The 25066-nt window shown below is 40.9% G+C and overlaps 1 protein-coding gene across 10 annotated transcripts in view; it reads right to left on the bottom strand.

Moving 5' to 3' along the window:
- Nucleotides 1–25066, bottom strand: part of TNRC6B (trinucleotide repeat containing adaptor 6B) — a 242251-nt gene that overhangs the window by 169689 nt on the left and 47496 nt on the right. For 7 of the 10 annotated variants that reach the window (XM_070453399.1, XM_070453395.1, XM_070453390.1 and 4 more), the window contains exon 2: nucleotides 3605–3678. The exons of the other annotated variants lie outside the window; for them this stretch is intronic. The gene's annotated coding sequence lies outside the window, so the exon portion shown is untranslated. The remainder of the gene's footprint in view (nucleotides 1–3604; nucleotides 3679–25066) is intronic. 10 annotated transcript variants of the gene reach the window in all.

The following is a 25066-nucleotide window of genomic DNA, read 5'->3' as shown; positions in this document are numbered from 1 at the left end:
TTGTGACTCCCAGGCTTAGTTGCTCCACAGCATGTGGCATCTTGCCGGACCAGGGACTGATTCAGTGTCCCTTGCATTAAAAGGCAGATTCTTAACCACCGGGCCACCAGGGAAGCACTCGAACACAGCTTTATTAGTGTAAAGGTCATCTTCTGGTCTCCCAAATCCCCTCAGTCAAGAGAAAAATACCGCTTATTAGGTCTCTCAAAGACTTAAATCTGGGGCATAAGACTAGTGTCTTGATTAACAGACAAGCAAAATTTGGGGCAAAAGATACATGTCAAACTTCTGAGGCTTCTGCTGGGGCCAGGACTTTGGGCCTTGGTTCTTTTGTGAGGCGGCAAAGTGCTCTGACCTTATGTTTACATTAGGCCACATGAGTTTTTACAGTTATATACTAGCTTTTAACTATTGAGGCCAAATTTGAAATTTATAAAGCATAGGCCACCCTGCATTTTGACCTTGCAACTCTTGTCTTCAGGTGTTTGGCTGTTTCTATAGAGACAAGGTTGCAGGCACTGGGCACAGAAGATTGAGCCAAGGCTTGGGGGCTTTGCTGGCCTCAGTGAAGCAACAAGCCACAGTTGGCAGCGGCAGTGATGGTGGAGTGCTGAAAGCTCACCTAATGTCAGCTGTGCAAATGGCCCCAGCATACAACGGCCACTCTGGCCTAGCGAGCAAATGCCAGCCGTGCTGGCCTCAGCAAAAGCAAGAGGGCATTAGCAGGCTTGGGTGGCTCCAGAGTAGAGAAGGGTGCTGCCTGACCTTGAATTATGCAGGCACAGCTTTTCCTAAGCAGACATAGCTAAGGCAATGATTAGGCTTTAGGGAAAAGAGACGTTCTTCCTGCAGGCCTTGTAGATATCTAGTGAGTGCAACAGTTATTTGCTGTGTATAAGCTACAAGGCAGCTGAATTTCAAACAGCACAAGCACTATCACACCAGTAAAGTTTTATGTTTAAATTCTTTTCGCTAAGTTTATATAGGCAATTCAAAGGGGGAAGGGAAATTGAGAGGTTTCTCACTAAATGTCAGTTGATGTCCTTTATTTAATTTGCCCTCATGGCGGGGGGTTGATTTTTTACTATCTTTAATGTTTTTTAACGAATTTTTGAGAAAGTTTCCATGCCATTCTTATTTGAAGGGATGGCTCATACCTGTGTCTCAGGGTCTAAGTCAGTTTTCCTGCCCTTTTGATGAAAAGACAGGTGAATAAAGTAGGTGACTGATAGTCTTTACCTGGTGCACTGTGGGCCTCAGCAGAAGTTAGTGAGCAAACATGAGGAATGTCCTGCAGGCTCTGTGCTGGGTCTTCTCTAAAAGTTGACCAACATGTTAATATTTCAAAGCCCTCCAAGATCCAGACATTACCAGTCTCTCCAGCATCATCGGCCTAGCCACAGTGAACTACTTGTGCTCAGGGCTCAGTCGTGTCTGACTCTTTGCGACCCCATGGCTATAGCCTACCAGACTCCTCTGTCCGTGGAATTTCGCAGGCAAGAATACTTGAGTGGGTTGCCATTTCCTTCTCCAACAGTGAACTACTTACAGCTTCCCAAATATGCCAGATTATTTCTGGTTTCCAGGCTTTTGTTCTATCATTCCCTCTGCCTTTCCCTTCCCTGCTCCTCATTCAAGATTCAGCTTTTATAAAGTAATTCCTGTCCCATCTCTAGGCAGAACTGATGACTCCTTTCCCAGTATCTGCAAGGGATCTTGTGAGAAACTTACTAGCGGATCTGTAACACTGCATTGGATTTATTTTCTTACACTGATGCCTTGCTATTAGATTATCAATGCTTTGATACCAGACACTATTTTTCAATCTCTGCATTCCCAGATTACTTAAAACTGTGCACCTGGCATTTAATAAGTATCCAATAAATTCCATTGTAAGGATGACTGAATTAACCAACTGAAGTCTTTTTTACTTAAATTGCAGTTCACCAAGAGTAGAAGGCAACAAATAGAAATGATAATAGTAGTATATGGAATTTTTTTTCTTAATGCTCTTAGGTACTATAATACTGTTTTTGCAATTGGAAGTGCAGATAGGGTAGGGAGGAGGGAGAGAAAGTCAATTTTACTGAAGGGAAGGTATTAAAAAAAAAAAAAAAATTGCAGTTCACCGGGTCCCCATCACATGCCAGATGGTGCTGGACTAGTATAGGAGAATGAACTTTGGCTTTGAAGGAGCAGAACAATTATTCTTTGTCATTTCTTAGCTGTGTAATCTGGAGCAAGTTACTTAACATTATAATCTTCATTATTTTCATCTACAAAACTGATCAGGAGGAGGTATTACTCCTGCAAGGTGTCTAGGAGCAGCAAACAGGCCCTAGAAAAATAGTTCCTTCCCAAGAAGTCTCAGAGGGTTTACAGACTAGCAAAGGAGACAGAAAAAAAAAAATAACTCTTAATATAAAATAATGTTGTTTTATTGCTGTATCAACAACGGGTGCCCCTGGAACACAGATAAAAAAGAAATTTTGCCAGAAGAACCTGGGATGAGGGGACAAGAAGAAAGATATAAGCAGGAAAAGTAAATAGTGGCATTCTTCTCCCCTCTTCCAAAATCTAAGCAAAGAAAAAAGCACCCATCAAGGCATTAAGTTGTGAAAAATAACTTCACATCTGGAGAACAGAACACAGTCCGGTTTACAGATAGCAGTGCTCAGCCACTCAGTCGTGGCTGACTCTCTGTGGCTCCATGGGCTGTAGCATGCCAGGCTCCTCTGCCCATGGAATTTTCCAGGCAAGAATACTGGAGTGGGGTGCCATTTTCCTACGCCAGGGGATCTTCCCGGCCCAGGGATTGAACCCAGGCATCTATTGTGTCTCCTGCATTGGCAAGTGGATTCTTTACCGCTATTGCTACCTGGGAAGTCCTTACAGATAGTGTACTGTAGTGTCAGTAGCTCTTCTTGTCCAACTATTTGCAACCTCATGGACTGCACATGGAATTTTCCAGGCAAGAATACTGGAGTGCGTTGCCATTCCCTTCTCCAGGGGATCTTCCCAACCCAGGGTCAAACCTGTGTCTCCAACATTGCAGGCAGATTCTTTACCATCTGAGCCATAGAAGCCTCTGAACCAGAGAAGCCTCTTACAGATAAGGGTTTACTAAAAAAGAAGCCAGAAATGTTGTTTGGAATTAGGTCTTGGAGGGGTTTGTAGGATGACATCTGCAGTGACTGGGAGCCATAAGAGCTGTTTAGGCAAAGGGGCAATGTGAGCAAATCTATGGCTAGACGCTGAGTCAGGCAGTGTGCGGACTACACACTGGAGCGGGGAGGCACCAGAGGCAGAGGAGCTAGGACACACGCATGTAACACTGTGAAACTGCTAAATCTAATAACAAGTCTAGTTCCATAAAAGGATGAGACACCAGAAGTCAGTATCAAACTAAATACAGGTATTTTTAAGGGACCTAGTGAAGCAGAAATGCAAAGGACCAGGGGTGATGCCCACTTTAAGTTCCCTTCTGTAAGAACTCTGGAAAGAAGCATTAATATCCGAATGTACTTTTCTTTTCTTTTTTTTAACATGAAGACGCTCTCATTTCATTGCCCATATCTGGTGGATATCCATTTTTAAAACTTACCTTTGACAGTATCCTGGGGCAACACAAGCCCGTGAGGATGAGTCTAGACTACATTCAGTGCAAAAACCAAAACCCTGAAAAGAGAAGAAAATCCCAATGAGCCTCATGCTCACAGCAAGACACCTTGGTGAGCAGCAGTCATGTATAAACCCAGGCTTCTCTGCCTACCAGCTACTGACTCTTAGGCCAGTGGCCTAACGGCTCAAGCCTCAGCTTCCTCATTCAACACCGGGAACAACAACAGTGTTCCTCATAGGGTTCTCTCAAAGTTTAGATGAAATACTTATAAAACACTTTTAGCACAGGGCAGGGCACCAGCCACATGCTGAATAAAGGTGAGTGGATATTAAGAAAATGAACTGAAATACTTTCTGGAAAAAAACATTACAACTGATATCAAACCTTTATTATTTATTTAACCTTATTTGTTCTACCAGAAATTTACCAAACTGTGTTTTTTTCTCCATTTGACATGAGGATGTCTCATCATCACTTTAGAACTAATGTATCCCAAACTGCACTCTTCATCTCCCACCCCCACCCTGTCCCACCCCAGACTCCATTCTCCAGTCTCCACTGTCTCAGTCAAGGGTGTCATCCTCCACCCAGGTCAGAACATCTGATTCATCCTGGATTTCTCACCCCACCCCAATCCTCTTACAGCCAGTCAGCAAACCCTATCATTCCTGCTTTCAAAATATGTATCTTGGATCTACCCATAATTCTTCATTTTCATTGCTATCATCATTTCCTACTTGTGGAGGCCTCTTAGCTGGTTTTCTTGGGCCTACTCCCACTCCTCCCCGAGTCGGTTCTAATTAATTGCTGGAATGGCCTCTTCAGAATCAAAGCAAATGACAGCAAGCTGCTAATAAGTGCAGTGAAAATGTTATTTCATGAATGAATGTTTTCTCTCTTTATATATATGTGAAATATATATATATACACACACACATATGAAATGACAGCCATGTATTATTAGACATTTAAAGATCCCAGGCCAGTTCTTTCATTTTACAATGGCAGAAACAAATGCCAGAAGGATACTCTGCTCAATGTGGGGACAAATGTGACAGAAATTTATCTGTGATTAGCATCAACACTGCTGTCAGAAAGCCCATCGCTGTTTGGAAGTTGGCCATCTAGTTTCACAATCAAGTTAACATTTCTGTCCAAAAGCACATTCCACTTCCCATGGCTACGGATTATAAATTACAGCTTCAGTCCTACCTTAGGTCACAGCATTTGAGGTGGTGTTCTACTCAATCTCAAAGGTATCTTACTGCCCTCTTATCTACCATCATCTCTACCTTAGCTTATTTTCAGTGTCTGAATAAATAAATCTCAGATGGAATGGTACCATGATGAGTGTTGTTGCTGCTGCTGCTACTGCTGCTAAGTCGCTTCAGTCGTGTCCGACTCTGTGCAATCCCATAGAGAGAAGCCCACCAGGCTCCCCTGTCCCTGGGATTCTCTAAGCAAGAACACTGGAGTGGGTTGCCATTTCCTTCTCCAATGCATGAAAGTGAGAAGTGAAAATGAAGTCGCTCAGTCGTGTCTGACTCTTGCAACCTCATGGACTGTAGCCCACCAGGCTCCTCTGTCCATGGGATTTCCCAGGCAAGGATACTGGAATGGGTTGCCATTTCCTCCTCTAGAGGATCTTCCTGACCCAGGGATCGAACCTGTATCTCCTGCATTGCAACAGATTCTTTATCTCTAAGCTACCTGGGAAGTCCTATATGATGAGTATCAGTAACATTTTAATTATCAGCTTTACCCTCCTATTATACATACTGTTATCCCAACAATCTTCCTTTCTAAAAAGCCAATTTGACCTTTGGGTACATCACTGGCAAAATCTAGTCAGTAACTACCCATTATTGTTAGGGTGAAATTCAAAATCCCTCCAGTCCTGTCATCACTTCACATCCTGGTCACATGGTTGGCACAGGGCTGCCCTGCTCATGATAACGTGCACTTACGTCTCTGGGAGCCGGTTGCCTCATTCCCTTCTACTCCTCTTTTAAGACCTGCCTCAGGGTTAGCTCCTCACAGTTTTCTGTACCCTTCCTGGATGCAGTGTCCCTCCTCTGAGAAATACCATGTAATGCTGGTAACATCCATGGATCTCTTTTCTTCATGCAACAGAACTCCGTGACAACAAGGACTACCTACGTCTTACATTACCTTTGAACTTGGTATCAGATGGAGCTCAATAAACACAGACTGAACTGAATGTTGATGTGATCCCAATAACTCAGTACCGCAGTGTGGACGCATCCCCATTAAATGGCACCAGGGAAGGCTGAAGAAGCCAGCCACAGCTCCCAAGATGAGCCTGGCCCTCACAGAGGATGTAAACTCTGTGATTATGTGTGACGCTCAGCACCTCAGAGAAACATGGGATTCTTGAACTTTTTCTCAACCACAGACTAGAAAGATAAAAGACTTAATTTTCGGTTCTCTATTGTGATTAGTTTCTGCCCAGGCTTAAACATTCTTCTCAGGGTAAACACTAAATTCTGCACTAACATCATACAGGGGCCCATTATTACATATCTTGCTAACAGACAAGCTGAAGACACAGTGGCCAGATCGGTCCTTCGCCTGTTTGGCAATTGGTCCCAGACACTTGCTGGCGGTCAGTGACGGAAAAGGAGTTAAAGCGGGAGTTGCCAGCGGGGGAAACTGGGCAGTTTTCCAAGTACTCTGGAAACGAATTTTTACAGAACAGCTTCATTACTTTCTCTGCAGGGCCGTGAACCTCTGTAGCAGATGCATTCCTATTCAAGGTAAACAGAAAATTTAACTCTAAAATCAACACTGAAAATTATCTAACTGAAGTTATCTACAGCACTGATTTCCTTCTAAGGCATGAGTAATGGCAAATTCCTCCCAAACACCATCTGAAATGTTCAGAACCACCCTATAATCCTTCCGTCTGACGACACGTAGCCATGGCAGGAAACTACCTGGACTGCTCTAGTTTTCTCTATTCTCTCGCAGAGTCACCAAATTGGTCTTGAAAATTCACACAGTGGGGTGGGAAGGTTCAGTGGATCTTAGACTACATCAATTTCCAGGCCCTGCAAAACTTCAAGTAGGCTTAAAGAGTTTCTCCACAGCCAAGTACAGAACTAAACTCACCAGATGGAATTAGAACTGAATCCTTTAAAAGGAATATGAAAAGAAGTATATATCCAATAAACTATATTTACTAATAATGCCTCTGATATGATGGAGTTTTAATTTTCAAACTTGATTATTCGGCATGATTCCTCTAAATATAATCTAAATTCCCATTTCAAAAACTTCAAGCAATATACATAAAGTCCTTGACCACTGACTGCCCTCTCTCCCTGCCCTGGTCCTCCCAGGACTCACCACTACTGGTATGTTTGATAATCAGCATAATTCTCAAGATTGCAGATTATTAAGAATACACTGTAAACTTCTGAGTCACAAATAACACTGAAAACCCGGACTGTCTACATTGTTGGCGACTGGCCTAATTTTAAACAAGATGTCTGGAAGAGCAGCAGATACAGGGGTGGAGCAAAACACCAGCAATGAGGCCAGGGAGGTTTCCCTGGGAAGCGAGCACAGACCAGGAGACTAGGGGCAGACAGGAGGGTACTACGAATCCAGCTCTATATGCGGGGGACACAGCCCAAGAGGGCAAAAAGAAACCTATTGAATTAAGTAACACCAATAATAAAGTCAGAGCCTAAGGAGCAAAGATAAAGGTAGTACTACTACAGGAAGATGGGTTTATTTAGCTACCAACACCCAGATCTAGAAGTGCTACTTGCAGTTTTAGGCCACTTCTATTTCAGTTCAATACTTTGGAAATTCTGTAAAAATGTTCAAGTCTGCCCATTCCTAAAATCACCCCCTTTAACCCTAAAATCTCCTCCAGACGGTGTGCCCTTCCTCTCCTCTAGTCAAGCTCCATTTCCAGGGCATCGTCCCCACCGAGGGATCAAACCTGGGTCTCCTGCATTGCAGGCAGGTTATGTCCTGTCTGAGCCATTAGGGAATACCCCTTAAAATATATATACACTTGGCTGCAGCAGGTCTTAGTTGTGGCGTGTAAGATCTTTAGTCATGACGTGTAAGATCTTTAGTCATGACATGTGGGATCTAGTTTTCTGACCAGGGACCAAACCCAGGACCCCTGCTTTTGGAGCCCAGAGTCTTAGCCACTGAACCACCAGGGAAGTCCCAAGCTCTTTAAAAAGAAGTTTTATTTGTGGTCTCAGTGTCCTAATCTCTCATGGACTTAATCATCAACATTTGGTTTCTTTCCCTATCACTCCCTGTTGTCAAATACTATGGCTATCATTGAATTATTTGCTGTAACCTTTCTCTGGCTTCTAAAAATTAGAAGGATATGAAACACCTGTCATTTGGAAGCCCCTTTTCCATCTAGATGTTAAGGACATGAGATCCCATCACTAGGCCAGGGGCACTTTGCTTTAGTTCCTGGTCCTTGGCTGTGTCTGGGTCTCCCTGTCTCCCTAGGCTTGCAGCTAGTCCAAGGCCCTTGTCAATATTGTTGATTTTCAGATTCCCATCATGGGCAGGGGGTTGCTGGGTGAGGAGCAGCTGCTTGTGCATGGAGGATTGGGGAACAAAGGTCATGGTGAAGAAATTCAACTCAACTCCTGGCTTTAAGGATTTGAGCATCGTTCTGATGCTCAAACTGACATGGAACATATTTAGTCCCTTTATCCCACAGAAGGGGTTTCCCTGGTGACTCAGACAGTAAAGAATCTGCCTGCAATGCAGCAGACCCAGGTTCAATCCCTGGGTCGGGAAGATCTCCTGGTGAAGGGCATGGCAACCCACTCCAGTATTCTTGCTTGGAGAATCCCATGGACAAAGGAGTCTGGCAGGCTACAGTCCATGGGATGGCAAAGAGTCGGACACAACTGAGCGACTGAACAACAACATATCTCAATGACTCCCAAATCTCTCTCTAGGGTTGACCTTTCTTACAACCTTCAAAGCCATCTATATAACTTCCTAATGTCAATAGACTTCTCTACCTCATGTTCCACAGGTCCCTAAAACACAATATAATGAAACAAAATAATCTTCCCCTTAAAATAATCTGCCTCTCTTGGGAATACTAGCATCCCACTCAAAAATCTGGAACCATAACTTCCATCTTCCTCTCATCAAACTCTGTCAGCTCTGCTGCTGCTGCTAAGTCATCTCAGTCGTGTCCGATTCTGTGCGACCCCATAGACGGCAGCCCACCAGGCCCCGCAGTCCCTGGGATTCTCCAGGCAAAAACACTGGAGTGGGTTGCCATTTCCTTCTCCAATGCATGAAAGTGAAAAGTGAAAGTGAAGTCTCTCAGTCGTGTCCAACTCTTAGCAACCCCAGGGACTGCAGCCCACCGGGCTCCTCCGTCCATGGGATTTTCTAGGCAAGAGCACTGGAGTGGGGTGCCACTGCCTTCTCCTCTGTCAGCTCTAATCCTCCAATATTTCAACAGGTACTTTCTTCCCTATTCCTGTCATCTCTGTCTTAGTTCTGGCATAGTTTCCACTGAATTATTCCACTTGTTTTTAAAACTGGTTTTCTCATCCTTAAGACCCACCCCACCCCCACTGCCATTAGAATTACCATTATAAAGGGTAAAACCACAGGGCCTTTGCAATGCCTCTCATCCATCTTCAAGATGAAATCCAATTCCACTGCGTGGTATACAAGGCCCGGGATCCATTCAGCTCTCAGCTTCATCTCACAAAACCACTCTGCTTTCAGTTTCTCTTAAGCATCACAGGGTTTCACATGTCTGTGACTTTGTACACGTGTCAACTGGACTCCCTCTCTCACAGGGCAAATTTCAATTTTGATGATGCAAGAAAAGGGAAACCTTTCCTATGAAGTTTGTCTTGATTCTTCTTTTGCTACAGGCGTTCTGGATGGGTCCTTCCTCTGGGTTAGCAACTATACTCTGTATATATTTCCACTAGGCTTGTTTATGTTGTATAGACTACAAGGTTGTAAGTTTTCTGAAGACAGGAAAGGCTAAGTCTTTTTATAACTGTATCACCATCATGTAAAACAGTGCCAGTGCAAAGGATATTCCAATAAACTCTCCTGAAACAAAAACATGCATTTGGAGGAGGAAGATATAAAATCAACTCAATATAATATTCTTTGTTTAATCAAATAAGGATGCTATTCATTGCTTATAACAGTACATCCAGGGCCAGAGTACTGATTCCAATCATTCACTCAGTGAATGAGCCACCTGCCAGGTTTCATGTCTGTTCTAGAAATACCATGTTGAAGTCATGCTAGGCTCTCAGGGCACTGTGCTACCCACAGGAACCCACAGATTTCCACAGAGAAGCTGTGAAGAAACTCTGGGACTGAGAACAGGACCCTGGCATAAAGATGTTAAATTTATTCTTGTAACTTTTAAGTCAGGGAAGAGTTGCCTAATAAATAAACTGAAGCAGAGATGAAGAAAAAGGCATGTGCCTCACCTTCAACTACTAATCCAGTTTGGTCAAATGGAACTAATGCCCTCTGGCTTAGTCCAGGACAACTTGTCAATTCTTTAACACAAAGGGCTTCAGAAAGTAAAGCTACCCTCTAAGACCTACACAAACTGCTAGTCACATGAAGGTGGGGGCGGGATGGTGGGGAATAATGACTGCCAGCTGTACGAACAGCAGAGGCAGCTACTGAACAGCAGATTCAACTCAACCAGCTTTCCTGAGGCTTATGAAACGCCCAGCACTAAGCTTGCTGGTTTCAGAACAAGGGCCTCTGACTAGGTTTTATTGCAATCATTGGGCACAAAGAATTAAAGAGATTAGGGGGCTTCCCTGGCAGTCCAGTGGCTAAGACTCCATGCTCCCAACACAGGGGACCAGGGTTCAATCCCTGATCAGAGAACTAGATCCCACATGCCATAAATAAGAGCTCACCTGCCACAAATAAAGAGCCCACATGTCACAACAAAGATAGAAGATTTGTTGTGCTTCAAATAAGACTCGTGCAGCCAAATAAATATTTAAGAAAAGGGAAATAATTAAACAGGCTAAGATGCTCAGCTTTTGCACCCAATATATTGATGATCTGTGATCAAAAAGTCTTTATTCTTTTTCCATGTTGTGTATTAAATTTATGTAGTTTTAAAAAAATCAAATAGTTATTTCTATGAAGATTGTCTACAAAATTTCAAGTGCATATTGGTTCTTCACTAAAACAGTAAGGGAAAACTTAATATTGATAGTGAAGATAATAATAATATGAAACTATTTATGCTGTGCTCAGCAATATACATCATGGACATCTCATTTAAGATGTGATCCCTATCCTTAGAGCTTCCCTGGAGGCTGAGATGGTAAAGAATCTGCTGGCTCTGCAGGAGACCCAGGTTCAGTCTCTAGGTTGGGAAGATCCCCTGGAGAAGGGAATGGCAACCCACTCCAGTATTCTTGCCTGGAGAATCCCAAGGACAGAAGAGCCTGGCGGGCTACAGTCCACCGGGTTGGAAAGAGTCGGACATGACTAAGCGACAAACACTTTCCCTATCCTCAGAGGTCTAACATTATTGGAAGGAGAAGAAAATCAGCACACCAAACAGTTCCACAAAACCTAAGCACTAAGCCGTGTGGCACAGAAGTTTTGAGGATGCAGAGAAAATGGTGGGCTGGACAACCTGTGTAGCCTTCAGAGAGAAACTAAGATCCCAGATGGAACTGATGGAATCTAAAGCAGTGATTCTCAAACTTTTTCATCTCAGGGTCTCTTTTCATTCCTCAAAATTATTAAGGATCCCCAAAAGCTTTTGTTTATGTGGCTTGTAGTTAACAATATTTACAGGTGGCTCAGTGGTAAAGAATCCGCCTGCCAATGCAGGAGACATGGGTTCAACCCCGAGTCAGGAAGGATCCCCTAGAGAAGGATATGGCAACTCACTCCAGTATTCTTGCCTGGGAAATCCCATGGAGAGAGGAGCCTGGCGGGCTATGATCCGTGGGGTCACAAAAGAGTTGGATACGACTTAACAACTGAACAACAACAAACACATTAAAAATGAGAACTATGAAAAATTTAAAATATTCATTCATAAATGTTTAAATATATAAGTAATAAATGATTACCTGTCAACATTTTTAAATTAAAAATATTTTAAAGGCTAAAAATTTAGAGAACAGTGCCACGTTTTTACACTTTCATTATCTTTGATATTTTGCAAGTATCAGACAAAAGCTATATCCTAATATCTGCTTTTGCATTCAATCTTTTGCAGTACTGCATGCCATGTAGCCTCTGGAAAACTCCACTGTACAGTCAGGCATGAGTTTAAAAGCCATATAACATCTTAACATTATTAAAGAGTTGTGACTTCATGGACCCCCTGGAAGGATCTAGACCTGGGGGAGTGCGAGGGATCCGTGGACCACACTTCGGGGGATCGTTAACTTTAAAAGAGAAAGAAAATGCTATATGCAAGGGCTGAGCAGGAGGGAAATATGTGGCTGGAGAGCCATAATTTCTAAGTACGCAATGCTTCCCTGTAAACTCTTGGCTACAACCAGGCTCACCTTCATCGTGAGCCTCAGAGACAGAAATGGCCAGGCAAGGTGGGTACCAGAAGCCTCCTCTAATCCCAAGGTGGTCTGTGCCCACAGAGGAGTCTTTGCAGCCCCTGTAACATTCCCTGGAGGCCACGTCAGCCCTTGCTTGCTGGCACCTCCACTGTGCTCTCCTCCAGAAGCTGTAAATGGCTCACAAGAAACTGCCTTGCCGGGGCTTCCCAAGGCTGTGTTTACTAACTGCAAAATCATCTCTTTGCTACAGTCTCAGATTCTTCAGACATTTCTTGATCTGGCTGTCTTAAAAAACACATTTAACATCAGCCACGTAGCCAGTTTTTCCTTGCCAATAATCATGGGAGTTTGCTATTCCGTTCTCGTGCATCTTGCGACTGTAAAAACAGTTCCCGGAGCATCATATGTCATGGATCTAGTTGCCACAAACTGAAAACATTTTCTTCATATTTTGTGGCACAAACTAAAAGCATGATGGATGTGGTTTGCATACAGTCCATCTCTGGCCAAAAAAGAGGCTTAAATATATGGATAGATGGAGAAAGGGGGTGGCCATCACCATCATTAAACTGTTTGATCAATCAACGTTCGATAGTCTATAACTATGGCAAAGTTCTAAATGAAAATGAAACATTCTAAAATTATTCTGCAATAAGTACAGTTGTTTTCTTCATGCAGCAAGCTTTAAGTAACAGTTATTTTATAGCTGAGAGAAGCACAGATGAAACAGAAACTTTTTAGTCTTTTAAATAAAAAACTATATAATAAAAGCAATCATGAGTCTATATAGTTTTTCAGTCTTTTTTATGCCATTTTTTAGTAAACATATTTATTAAGGCCCCTTTACAGAAGAGGACAGGTCATTTTGAACGAAAGTGAAACTGAAACTTTAAAAGAGATTTCCACTTCTGGGAATGCTAAACTAGGTAATTCAGACCAACAAGCCTATCCTGCTAAGAACAGCCTAGAAAATCTGGAAAAAATATTAAAAATAATCTTCAAGGCAGAGGAGCACTAATAAGTTAATTAAGAATTGCCATGCATAAAAATCAATTTCAGGTGAACCATGTATCCAAATGTTAAAGATAAGTAGTAAAGCTTTTGGAAAACAATGTGGGATGTTACCATCACCGAGGCAGTGGGAAGGAGCTCTTTTTAAACAGGAAACAAGAGTACCCATGGTCAAAAAACAGATAAAATATAATCATATCAAAATTCAGTTCTTGTTCACCATAAGACATCCTCAGGAAAAGAAAAAAGCAGGTCATATAAAACCAATAAAGGATTCATATTCAAAATAAAAAGGAGTTCTGACAAGGAAGCGAAAGATAACAATAGGAAAATGGGCAAGAGGCTAGGTGAGGCACATCACCAAATAAACAAAACAAAACCAAAACAACAACAACAAAAAAACCAAATAAAAAATTATCAAACCTCAATAATAAATAAGAAAAATACAAAAGAAAACCATAATGGAAAAAAAAAAGAAAATCACAGCGATATAACATTGTATACCAGAACAATTAAAAATTTTAAAGTCTGATAATAACAAGTGTGACCAAGTGTACGGAACAATGGGAAAAACCATGTACTACTTGTATGAATGTACTAATAAACGGCTATATCCACTTTATCAAAATTCTCCAAGCCAAGCTTCAGCAATACATGAACCAAGGACTTCCAGATGTTCAAGATGGTTTAGAAAAGGCAGAGGAACCAGAGATCAAATTGCCAACATCTGCTGGATTATCAAAAAAGCAAGAGAGTTCCAGAAAAACATCTATTTCTGCTTTATTGGCTATGCCAAAGCCTTTGACTATGTGGATCACAGTAAACTGTGGAAAATTCTGAAAGAGATGGGAATACCAGACCACCTGACCTCTCTCTTGAGAAACCTGTATGCAGGTCAGGAAGCAACAGTTAGAACTGGACATGGAACAACAGACTGGTTCCAAATAGGAAAAGGAGTACGTCAAGGCTGTATATTGTCACCCTGCTTATTTAACTTCTATGCAGAGTATATCATGAGAAACGCTGGGCTGGATGAAGCACAAGCTGGAATCAAGATTGCCGGGAGAAATATCAATAACTTCAGGTCAGATATGCAGATGACACCACCCTTATGGCAGAAAGTGAAGAGGAACTAAAAAGCCTCTTGATGAAAGTGAAAGAGGAGAGTGAAAAAGTTGGCTTAAAGCTCAACATTCAGAAAACGAAGATCATGGCATCTGGTCCCATCACTTCATGGGAAATAGATGGGGAAACAGTGGAAACAGTGTCAGACTTTATTTTTGGGGGCTCCAAAATCACTGCAGATGGTGACTGCAGCCATGAAATTAAAAGACGCTTACTCCTTGGAAGGAAAGTTATGACCAACCTAGATAGCATATTTAAAAGCAGAGACATTACTTTGCCTACAAAGGTCCGTCTAGTCAAGGCTATGGTTTTTCCAGAGGTCATGTACGGATGTGAGAGTTGGACGGTGAAGAAAGCAGAGCGTCGAAGAATTGATGCTTTTGAACTGTGGTGTGGGAGAAGACTCTTGAGAGTCCCTTGGACTGCAAGAAGATCCAACCAGTCCATCCTAAAGGAGACCAGTCCTGGATGTTCATTGGAAGGACTGATGTTGAAGCTGAAACTCCAGTACTTTGGCCACCTCATGCCAAGAGTTGACTCATTAGAAAAGACCCTAATGCTGGGAAGGATTGAGGGCAGGAGGAGAAGGGGACGACAGAGGATGAGATGGCTGAATGGCATCACCGACTCGATGTACATGGGTTTTCATAGACTCTGAGAGTTGGTGATGGACAGGGAAGCCTGGCATGCTGCGATTCATGGGGTTGCAAAGAGTCGGACATGACTGAGTGAACTGAACTGAACTGGACTGATATCTACTTTGGAATGTAGTCTGGCATTATTCTTCTAAAGTTGAAAACAGACATACAACAATTCCACTCCCAGGTATATACCCCAAAGAACTCATGCACAGGGGCACCAAAAGATACACAAAAATTTTCAAAGCAGCACTATTATATGAGCCCCCAGCTGGGGACAACTCAGATATTCTCAACAGTAGAACAGCATATTCATAAAATGAAATACCATACAGCAATGAAAATCAAGAAATAACAACCACACAGAGCAACATGGATGGATTTCAAAAACATAATGACCACATAATAAAAGAATATATAGTGTGTAACTCTGTTCAAAATCAGCCAAACTTATAATGTTTAGAGGTATGTGGGTGATAAAAGGAGAAAGGAAAGAAAAGAAATCAGAAGAGTGGTTACCTGCAGGTGGAAGTCTGGGTGTCACTAGAAAGCTCACTAAGGACTGCTGGTTCCTGTAATGTTCTATTCTTTGATCTCAGAACTGGTTATTTTAAAAAAACTAAGTTTTACATTTGTATTTTACGCACCTCTCTGGTTATGCGATATATTTCACAATAAAAAAGAATGAAAGCAAAACAAAGATCAAATAAATACAAAGGAAAAAGTGGTATCTTTGCTATAACTTTAAAAATTAGATGACAGAACCCAAATTCCTTAGCTGGCATCCGGCCCTTCATTATCCAGTCCTGCATTTCTAGTCTCATCTCTTGCCACCCACCTTCTTCACAAGTAGTACAAGGAGTCTGCCACACTCATACTCAACCCTGAGCTCTCTTTGCCTTCACTCCTGATGTTCTTTGTCTAGAAAACCATGGAGACAAAACCAGTCATGATTCTGTCAGACTAAGTACAAACACTCAAGACACAGCTTGGATGTCATCTCCAGTGAGAAAGCTTTTCAGGAGACACAGATTCTAGGGCCACACTGCCTGGTTCAAATTCCAGATTGGCCATTTACTGGGCAGTGTGACCTTGGTCAATTTATCAACCATAATCTTGTAGATTCTTCATCTATAAAAATGAGCATAAAAATACAACCTGCCTCACTAGGTTTTTGTAATGATTCAATGAATAAATATATGCAAAGTGTCTGGAACATGCCTGGGAGAGGATAAACACTGGATATGAGCTATTATTATTATCTAGCTACTATCAGTAGCTATTATTATCAAGTATTATTATTAACTAGGTATTAGCAGGCTGAGTGCTGAATAATTAACACTTTTGAATTGTGGTACTGGAGAAGACTCTTGACAACAGACCCTTGGATTGCAAGGAGATCAAACCAGTCAGTTCTAAAGGAAATCAACCCTGAATATTCATTAGAAGCTCTGATGCTGAAACTGAAGTTCCAATATTTTGGCCACCTGATGAGTGAGTCGACTCACTGGAAAAGACCCTGATGCTGGGAAAGACTGAAGGTAAAAGGAGAAGGGGGTGGCAAAGGATCAGATGGTTAGATAGCAACACCAACTCAATGAACATGAATCTAAGCAAACTCCAGGAGATTGTGGAGGACGGGGGAGCCTGGCATGCTACAGTCCATGGGGTTGCAGAATCAGACATGACTTGGCAACTGAACAAAAACAACAACAATTACTATTAAATCACTATACCCTGATAATGCCCCATCCCCCAAAGTCCCTCCAGATTAACTACTCTTCCTGTGGGTTCCCATGGCTCAGTATTATAGCTTGTTTTCCTTTATATAGCCCTTATGGTTAGTTACTTCCTTGAAAGCAGTAACTAAGTCTTTCACGCCTCAATCCCCAGCATCTAGCACAGTGCCTAATATGTAGTAGTAGATGTTCAATGTACTATCTGTGAAATGAATAAGCTACAAAGGCTCTAAACACGGATCTCTACAACATATAAGAGAGGTCCTTCAGTGCTGCTCTATTCTGTATGAACAATACAAACTGGAAGCACTGTCTTAATTTTATACCTAAAATGGGAGAATTTACAGTTATGTAAATTATGCCACAATAAAGATTTAAAAAAAACACACAAATATTTGACATTCTTTTACAGCTAGCTAGAATTTCAATCCTCATTCCAGAAGTCCTCAAACCAGTCAATCCTAAAGGAAATCAATCCTGAATATTCACTGGAAGGACTGATGTGGAAGCTGAAGCTCCAGTACTTTGGCCACCTGATGCAAAGAGCCAACTCACTGGAAAAGAACCCGATGTTGGGAAAGACCGAAGGCAAAAGAAGGGGGTGGCAGAGAAGGAGATGGCTAGATAGCATCACCAACTCAATGGACATGAATGTGAACAAACTCCAGGAGATAGTGGAGGACAGAGGAGCCTCGAGGGCTGCAGTTCATTGGCTCATACAGAGTCAGATACGACACAGCAACTGAACGACAAAAAACAGAATTCCCACATCTTTAGAATCTCACCCACACAGGGGAGAAATAACATAGAAATAACAAGGAAAATCAGCTTTTAAAAATTAAAAAGCAAAAATATGTCATGTACTAAATCTCTTTAAAACCCAAAGCATCATCTCTATACTTATTTTCAAGTCCAGGATCAACAGAGAATGAACCTGACATACAGGCTTTCACTGTCATTTATTTCATCCCACCTATACATACAGACATATACTCTGGCCTCAATTGCATTTATAATTGCAAATATAAATATTTGGCATAATGCCTCCCCCTTTTTAATGGCCAAACAGCAAGCATAAGAAAAAGGTAAATATGGAAAGCACAGTATATAATGAGATAAAATAATATTCATACAATAAATAGGATTTCTAAATAGGGTATAAGCTAACTCTTAGAAATCGAGTCTTTATACAAGTGTACTTCAGACTGAATTCTAGAGCAAGTCCTAAAATATTATCCAAATTAGTTTGCTGAACTGGAATCATTAAATTGGAGATTGCTTAAAGTAGGTCCCTTGCATGGGCATTAAAGTACTTGGTAATACAGAAATTTACTTGCAAAGTCACTTTTCATACAGAGATCTGACTTAGAACAGGAGAAATCATACTGGTTGGGTGTCAAGTGTAAGTTGTATTTTATTTAAATCTCATTTTAGATGTATTGCACTGCAGATTCTTGAATAGGGAAATTCTTGAATAGAGAAACAAGAGGAAAGAAGGGTTTTTAAGAGTAAATCTGGTGGCAATGTTTAGAAGATGTCTCTGTGCTTCCTGCCACTTTGTCTCTCATATCTATTCAGTCCCCAAAGGCCATTCATCTTTCTTCTGCAATGTGGTGCAGGTTAATCCCTTTCTCTCCATGTCTACTCCCTCCACTACAATCCTAACTTGTATCAGGAGGTGTTAAAGGACAGGAAAACTGGGGAAAGAAGCCAAAACTAGAGGCCATTTAGAATAATCTAGATGGAAAGGAAGAGGACTCGGTCTTAAGCCGTAGTTCTCAAAGTAAAGTCCCCCAGGTCAGCAGCAGCAGCATCACCAGGGAATTGACAGAAATGTAATTTCTAAGGCTTTACTCAGACCTACTGACTCAGAAACTCTGTAGGCAGGGCCAGCAATCTGTGCTTTTTAAAGAGCCCTCCATGTGATTCTGATGGAGGCTAAATTTTTGAGAATTAGTGGTTTGGAAAGAAGCAGAGAGGAAGGAATGGGCCAAGATAAGCAGAGTATTTGGGAACCTAATAAGAATTTCTATCACAAGGTCCCTCCAACCTCCAACCTCCAACCTAACCTATCCAAAAAGAAATGGTCTTCTCCAAACCTGTTCTTCAAGTGTCATTCCTTTGTGATGCTACAATCCGGTACATTGCTTATGTTCAATCTCCCTTCCCATTAATTCTCATCCAATATACTAATCTCCTTGACTCCACGGTCAAAACGCTTGTCAATCAAGGAGAAAAGAATGTGCAATGAAAGGGAAATTTGGGCTTCCCTGGTAGCTCAGTGGTAAAGAATCCAACTACCAATGCAGGAGAAATAAGAGACGTGGGTTCAATCCCTGAGTGGGGAAGATCCCCTGGAGGGCATGGCAACCCACTCCAGTATTCTCACCTGAAGAATCCCATGGATAGAGGAGCCTGCTGGGCAACAGTCCATGGGGTCACAGCAGGTGATAGGGTCACAAATAGCTGGACACAACTAAAGTGACTTAGCATAACACATAGCACACAAAGGAAATTATGATTAAAAGGATTCCTCAAATCAGTCAAGAAAAGCTAAGCTATTCAATAAGTGATTTTCAAATAACCAGCTAGTCATTGCAGGAGTGGAGAGTGGAAAACTATATTCCTTTCACCAATTCTGAGGTGCATAATTTTTTCTTTACATGGTAACATCTTTGAAATCCAGACAGATTTTATAATTAATGAATGCCATCTTATATCTTATAATTAACTAAGAGCATTCTTCCTTCCTTAGTGGAGCATAAAATAATGGCATATCTTACAAGTGATGGTATCTAAAATTCAATATAGTACTATAAGCTCTAACATTTACTGAATTCATATTATGGGCCAGTCACATTCAGTTCAGTTCAGTTCAGTTCAGTCACTCAGTCGTGTCCGACTCTCTGCGACCCCATGGACTGCAGCACACCAGGCTTCCCTGTCCATCACCAACTCCCGGAGCTTACTCAAACTCATGTCCATTGAGTTGGTGATGCCATCCAACCATCTCATCCTCTGTCATCCCCTTCTCCTCCTGCCTTCTATTTTTCCAGCATCAGGGTCTTTTCCAGTGAGTCAGTTCTTCACATCAGGTGGTCAAAGTACTGGAGCTTCAGCTTCACCATCAGTTCTTCCAATTAATATTTAGGACTGATTTCCTTTAGGATTGACTGGTTTGATCTCCCTGAAGTCCAAGGGACTCTCAAGAGTCTTCTCCAACACTTCTCCAACACAACACTCTCAAGAGTCTTCTCCAACACAATGCTTCAGATTTAGTAACTCATTTACTTGTTTAAACCCCCCCCCCCCCAACGAAGTGTATTACTGTCATTCCATTTCATAGAGAAGGAAATTGAAGCAGAGAAATTAACTAACATAGTCAAGGGCAACAGAACTCAAGCTGACTCCAGAGTATTAAACTCTTTCTTAATTACTGTGTTAAAGCTGAAAGCTCAAAACACTCTTCTATTTCCTCCATTCATCATAAAATGGTCTTTATTTCAAAATGTTTTGATTTCATCATCATTTTTGAAAAATAATTATTTTTCTCTCGGCCCTTTGACAACAGCATTCTGTCTCGTGGCTGCCACTCTGGCTAATGAGAAGTCAGCTAACATTCTGAGAATAGTCTGCTTTCTCTCTCTGGCCACTATTAAGATCCTATATTTGCCAAAGAATTGAGGGGATATTTCTCTTTCTTTATCCTGTCTGAACTTACTAATTCAGAGGATTCAAGTATTTCATCAATTTTGGAAAATCTCAGTCATTCTCTCTTCAAATAATGACTCTCTCTCAATTTTTCTATTATCTCCTTCCAGAATTCTGGTTAGATGTTATGTTAAACCTGTATCTTTCACACGCCTTAATCTTTCTTTTACATTTTCTCTTGGTTTCTCTGGATTTCCTGTGGGCAATTTCTTTAGCTCTATCTTCTAGTTCATTAATTCTCTCTTCATGTGTCTGATCTGCTATTTAACTTGTCAATTAACTACTAAGTTCAATAACCATGTTCTTCATTTCTGCAACAGTTCTTTTTCAAATATATCTGGTTATTAATATCTTAAAAAAAAAAAAAAGCTAGTCAGATAGCTCTACAATGATGCACAGCAACTGTAAATCCCAGCATCAACATATGGGATTTTCAACTCAGTTTTCAGATGGTCTCAGTTACCTAGTTAAGCTTTTAATCTCTGCTTTTATTTCTTTAAATATATTAAAATATTTTTACTTTATTCAGTTTCCAGTCATTACTATACATATATATAAAATCTTTTCAAATCATATGATTTTATCTCTGCTGACTCACTCATTATAGCTTGTTTCCTAAGTGATTTGTGATTTTTCATCATGGGCTTCTGTTCTCTGGAATTTTATTTGTGGGACTTCTTTGAGTCCTAAGTAGGATTTTTTTTTTTTCCTGAGAATATTTGTGTTGTTCTGTCAGGTTCCTGGAGATACTACTAACCCAAGAACAGTTTAAAGTAAATGAGCCTGAATTTCTCATGCTACCCAGATAGTAAGAATTCAAATCTCACATTCACACACGGGCCAGTTCATGGTTATGAATTCCTAGGGGAGATTTTCAAAATTTATTATGGAAAAATTTAAGCACAAAACGTTGGCAGAATAGGGGCTTCCCTGGTGGCTCAGTGATAAGAATCCACCTGCCAATGCAGGAGACATGGGTTAGATCCCTGATCTGGGGAGATTTCCACATTCTATGGAGAAGATAAGCCCGTGAGCCACAACTACTGAGCCTGTGCTCTAGGGCCCAGGAGCCACAACTACTGAAACCTGTGTGCACTAGAGCCTGTGCTCCGCAACAAGAGAAGTCACTGCAATGGGAAGCCCGCACATTGCAACTAGAGGGTAGCCCTGGCACTCCGTGACTAGAGAAAAGCCTGCACAGCAACAAAGATCCCACACAGCAAAAACAAATAAATCAATAAAATTACATTTTAAAAGTAGGCAAAATAATATGATGAATCTTTATGTTCCCATCATCAGCTTAAATAGTTAATTCCTGGCCAACACTGTTTCATCTGTATCCAGCCTACATCTGTCTCCCTCCCTCCCTCTGCATTAGTTTTAAAACAAACCTATTTCACGGACAAACACATCAGTATTTATCCCTAATGTATATTAAAAAACTATTTAAAAATTCACAATGTCACTATTACACTTAAAAATATTAATAATAATTCTAATACCAGCAGATGACCAGTTGGTATTCAAATTTCCAAATGTCTCATAAATATACAAGATTTTATTACTTTGTTTGCTTTGATGTGCTTTTCCTTTGCAACCCATCTGTCAAAGAAACTAGGCTATTTGTCCCGTAGGGTTTCCCATAGCCTAGACTTTTCTTATTAGACCCCCATGTTGGTATTTAACATGTTGCTCTGTCCTCTGTAATTCTTATAAATTGGTACTCAGATCTAGAAGTCAGATCAATCTGTATAGGAACAGAAAGATACAAGCACACAGCACTAACAAATTTGGTAACCAGTAAGCTTTTATAAAGTATTACTATGAACTCATACATGTTTCAGTTAATGTTTTTATTGGTTTTCAAACTGTCTCATCATTGGTCAAAGAGAGTCTGTTCACGTATACTCTTGGGTCCTTTTTTAGAAAAATTTAGTTTTAATTGGTGGATAATCTCTTTACAACGTTGTGTTATTTTCTGCCATATATCAAGATGAATCAGCCATAGGTACACATATGCCCCCTCCCTCTTGAATCTCTGTACCACCTCCCACCCCATCCCATCCCTCTAGGTTGTCACAGAGCACTGGGTTGAGCTCCCTGCAAATTTCCACTGGTTATCTCTTTTCCATATGGTAATGTATATGTTTCAATGCTACTCTCACCAATTCATCCCACCCTCTTCTTCTCCCACTGTGTCCACAAGTCTGTTCTCTATGTCTGGGTGTCTGTTCCTGACCTGCAAACAGGTTTATCAGTACCATTTTTCTAAATTCCATATACCTTCATTAACATATGATATTTGTTTTTCTCTACCTTACTTCACTCTGTATAACAGGCTCTAGGTTCATCCATCTCACTAGAACTGACTCAAATTCATTCCTTTTTATGGCTGAGTAATATTCTACTGTATATATGTACCACAATTTCTTTATCCATTCATCTGTCAATGGACATCTAGGTTGCTTCCATGTCTTAGCTATTATAAATAGTGCTGCGATGAATACTGGGGTACTTGTGTCTTTCAGAATTGTGGTTTTCTCAGGGCATATGCCCAGTAGTGGGGTTGCTAAGTTATATGGTAGTTTTATTCCTAGTTTTTAAAAGAAATCTCCATACTGTTCTTCATAGTCGCTCCAACAATTTATATTCTCTTGGGCTCTTTTGATATGATCTGCCATAATTTTTGATGACTTCCTTATAACAAGAATTTCTAGATTTAGCTTTATCTTGTATGATTCCTGCTGCAGAACTGGGTAAGCTATCCAAGAAATCCTGTTTCTTTTATGATAACTGGTATTTTGAGACCATAATTTGGACACTAGGGTTGCATATTGCTACTGGGCTGATCACTGTTTCTAGGGCTTTTCAATGGAATACAGTAGTGGATAGTTTGTTTTTTTTTTAAGATAAAATACATCAAGAGTTCTTCCAAAAACTTCGAATTCAAAATCAAGTTAATCAAGAGAAAGAGAAGGCAAGCCACAGAATGGGAGAATATATTTGCAAAAGATAAATCTGATAAAGGGCTGTTACCCCAAATATACAAAGAACCCTTAACAAACAATAAGAAAATGAACCACCCAATTAAAAAATGGCAAAAGACCTGAATAAGACACATCACCAAAGAAGGCACACAGATGGCAAATAAGCATGTGAAAAGATGCTCAACGCCATATGTCACTAAGGAGTCGGGGATTAAACAACAAGATACCACTACACATCTACTAGAAAGGCCAAAACCTGAGACACTGGCAACAGCAAATGCTGACAAGGACGTGGAGCAACAGGAACGCTTACCCATGGCTGCTGGGAATGCAGGACAGCACCACCACTCCGGATGACGGCTTGGCAGTTTCTTACAAAACTAAACACAGGCTTACAATCCAGCAATCACACTCCTTGATACTTCAAAGGAACTAAAAACTTATATCTACACAAAAACCTGAACACTGATGTTTAGAGCAGCTTTAATTGCCAACACCTGGAAGCAAGCAAGATGTCCTTCAGTAGGTGAATGGATAAACAAACTGAAAACGGATTATGCATCACTAAAAAGAAATGAGCTACCAAGCCATGAAAAGACATGGGGGAAACTTAAATGGATATTATTCAGTGAAAGAAGCCAATTTGAAAAGGTTACATATGTTAAGATTCCAACAATATGACATTCTGGAAAAGGCAAAATTATGGAGGCAGTAATAAGATCAGAGGTTGCCAGTGGCTCTTGGTTGGAGGAAGGGATGAATAGAGGGAGAACAGAGGATTTTTTGAGCAGTGAAACCTCTTTTTATGATACTATACTGGTAGGTATATGTCACGAAGCATCTGTCAAAACTTACAGAATGTACACCACCAAGAATGAATCCTAATGTAAACTGTAGACTTTGGATGACAATGAAGTGTCAATGCTGGTTCTTCAACTTTAACAAGTGTACCACTCTGGGGCAGGATGTTGACAGCAGGGGAAACTGGGGGCTGGGGGTGGAGAAGGAGTTACATAGGAACTCTGTACTTTGTACACAGTTTTACTGTGAACCTAAAACTGCTCTAGAAAAATAAGCCTATTTTTAAAAAAATCAAATTAACAGGGTTTTAATTAACTTCTTTTATATCCATATCTCCTTTCAACTATGTTGAGAATCTGAGTGTCAACAACACTGGAGATGATAAAATGCTATGTAAGTTGGTTGGTTGGTTTAGTCGCTAAGTCATATCCAATTCTTGCAACCCCATGGACTGTAGCCTGCCAGGTTCCTCTGCCCATGGGATTCTCCAGGCAAGAATACTGGAGTGGGTTGCCATTTCCTTACTACTCATTTGCTTTATCTGACAATACATATACAACAGTTTCCAAATGACAATACTGATACCATCACCAATAACACATGGTACACTTGAAAGGTTTTGTTGTTTTGCTGTTGCCTGTTTTCTGTAGTTCTTTTTTCTGTCCTTAGGGTATATACCACTAAGGATATAAAGTTTAAATTACTGAGTTTTAAATTTTAGGTTCTTTGCTTCTTGTTATTTCCCATTTTTAAGAACTGCTTTTTGGAAGAAAATTAATTTTGCCTTCAAAGTTTTAGTCACTCAGTTATGTCCGACTCGACTGCAACTACTGGAGCCCGTGTGCCTAGAGTCTGCTCC

This window comes from Odocoileus virginianus, chromosome 23 (assembly GCF_023699985.2).
Source record: "Odocoileus virginianus isolate 20LAN1187 ecotype Illinois chromosome 23, Ovbor_1.2, whole genome shotgun sequence".
Taxonomy (NCBI): domain Eukaryota; kingdom Metazoa; phylum Chordata; class Mammalia; order Artiodactyla; family Cervidae; genus Odocoileus; species Odocoileus virginianus.
The sequence above is the reverse complement of the archived record's forward strand: the minus strand, read 5'-3'. Positions and strand labels throughout refer to the sequence as shown.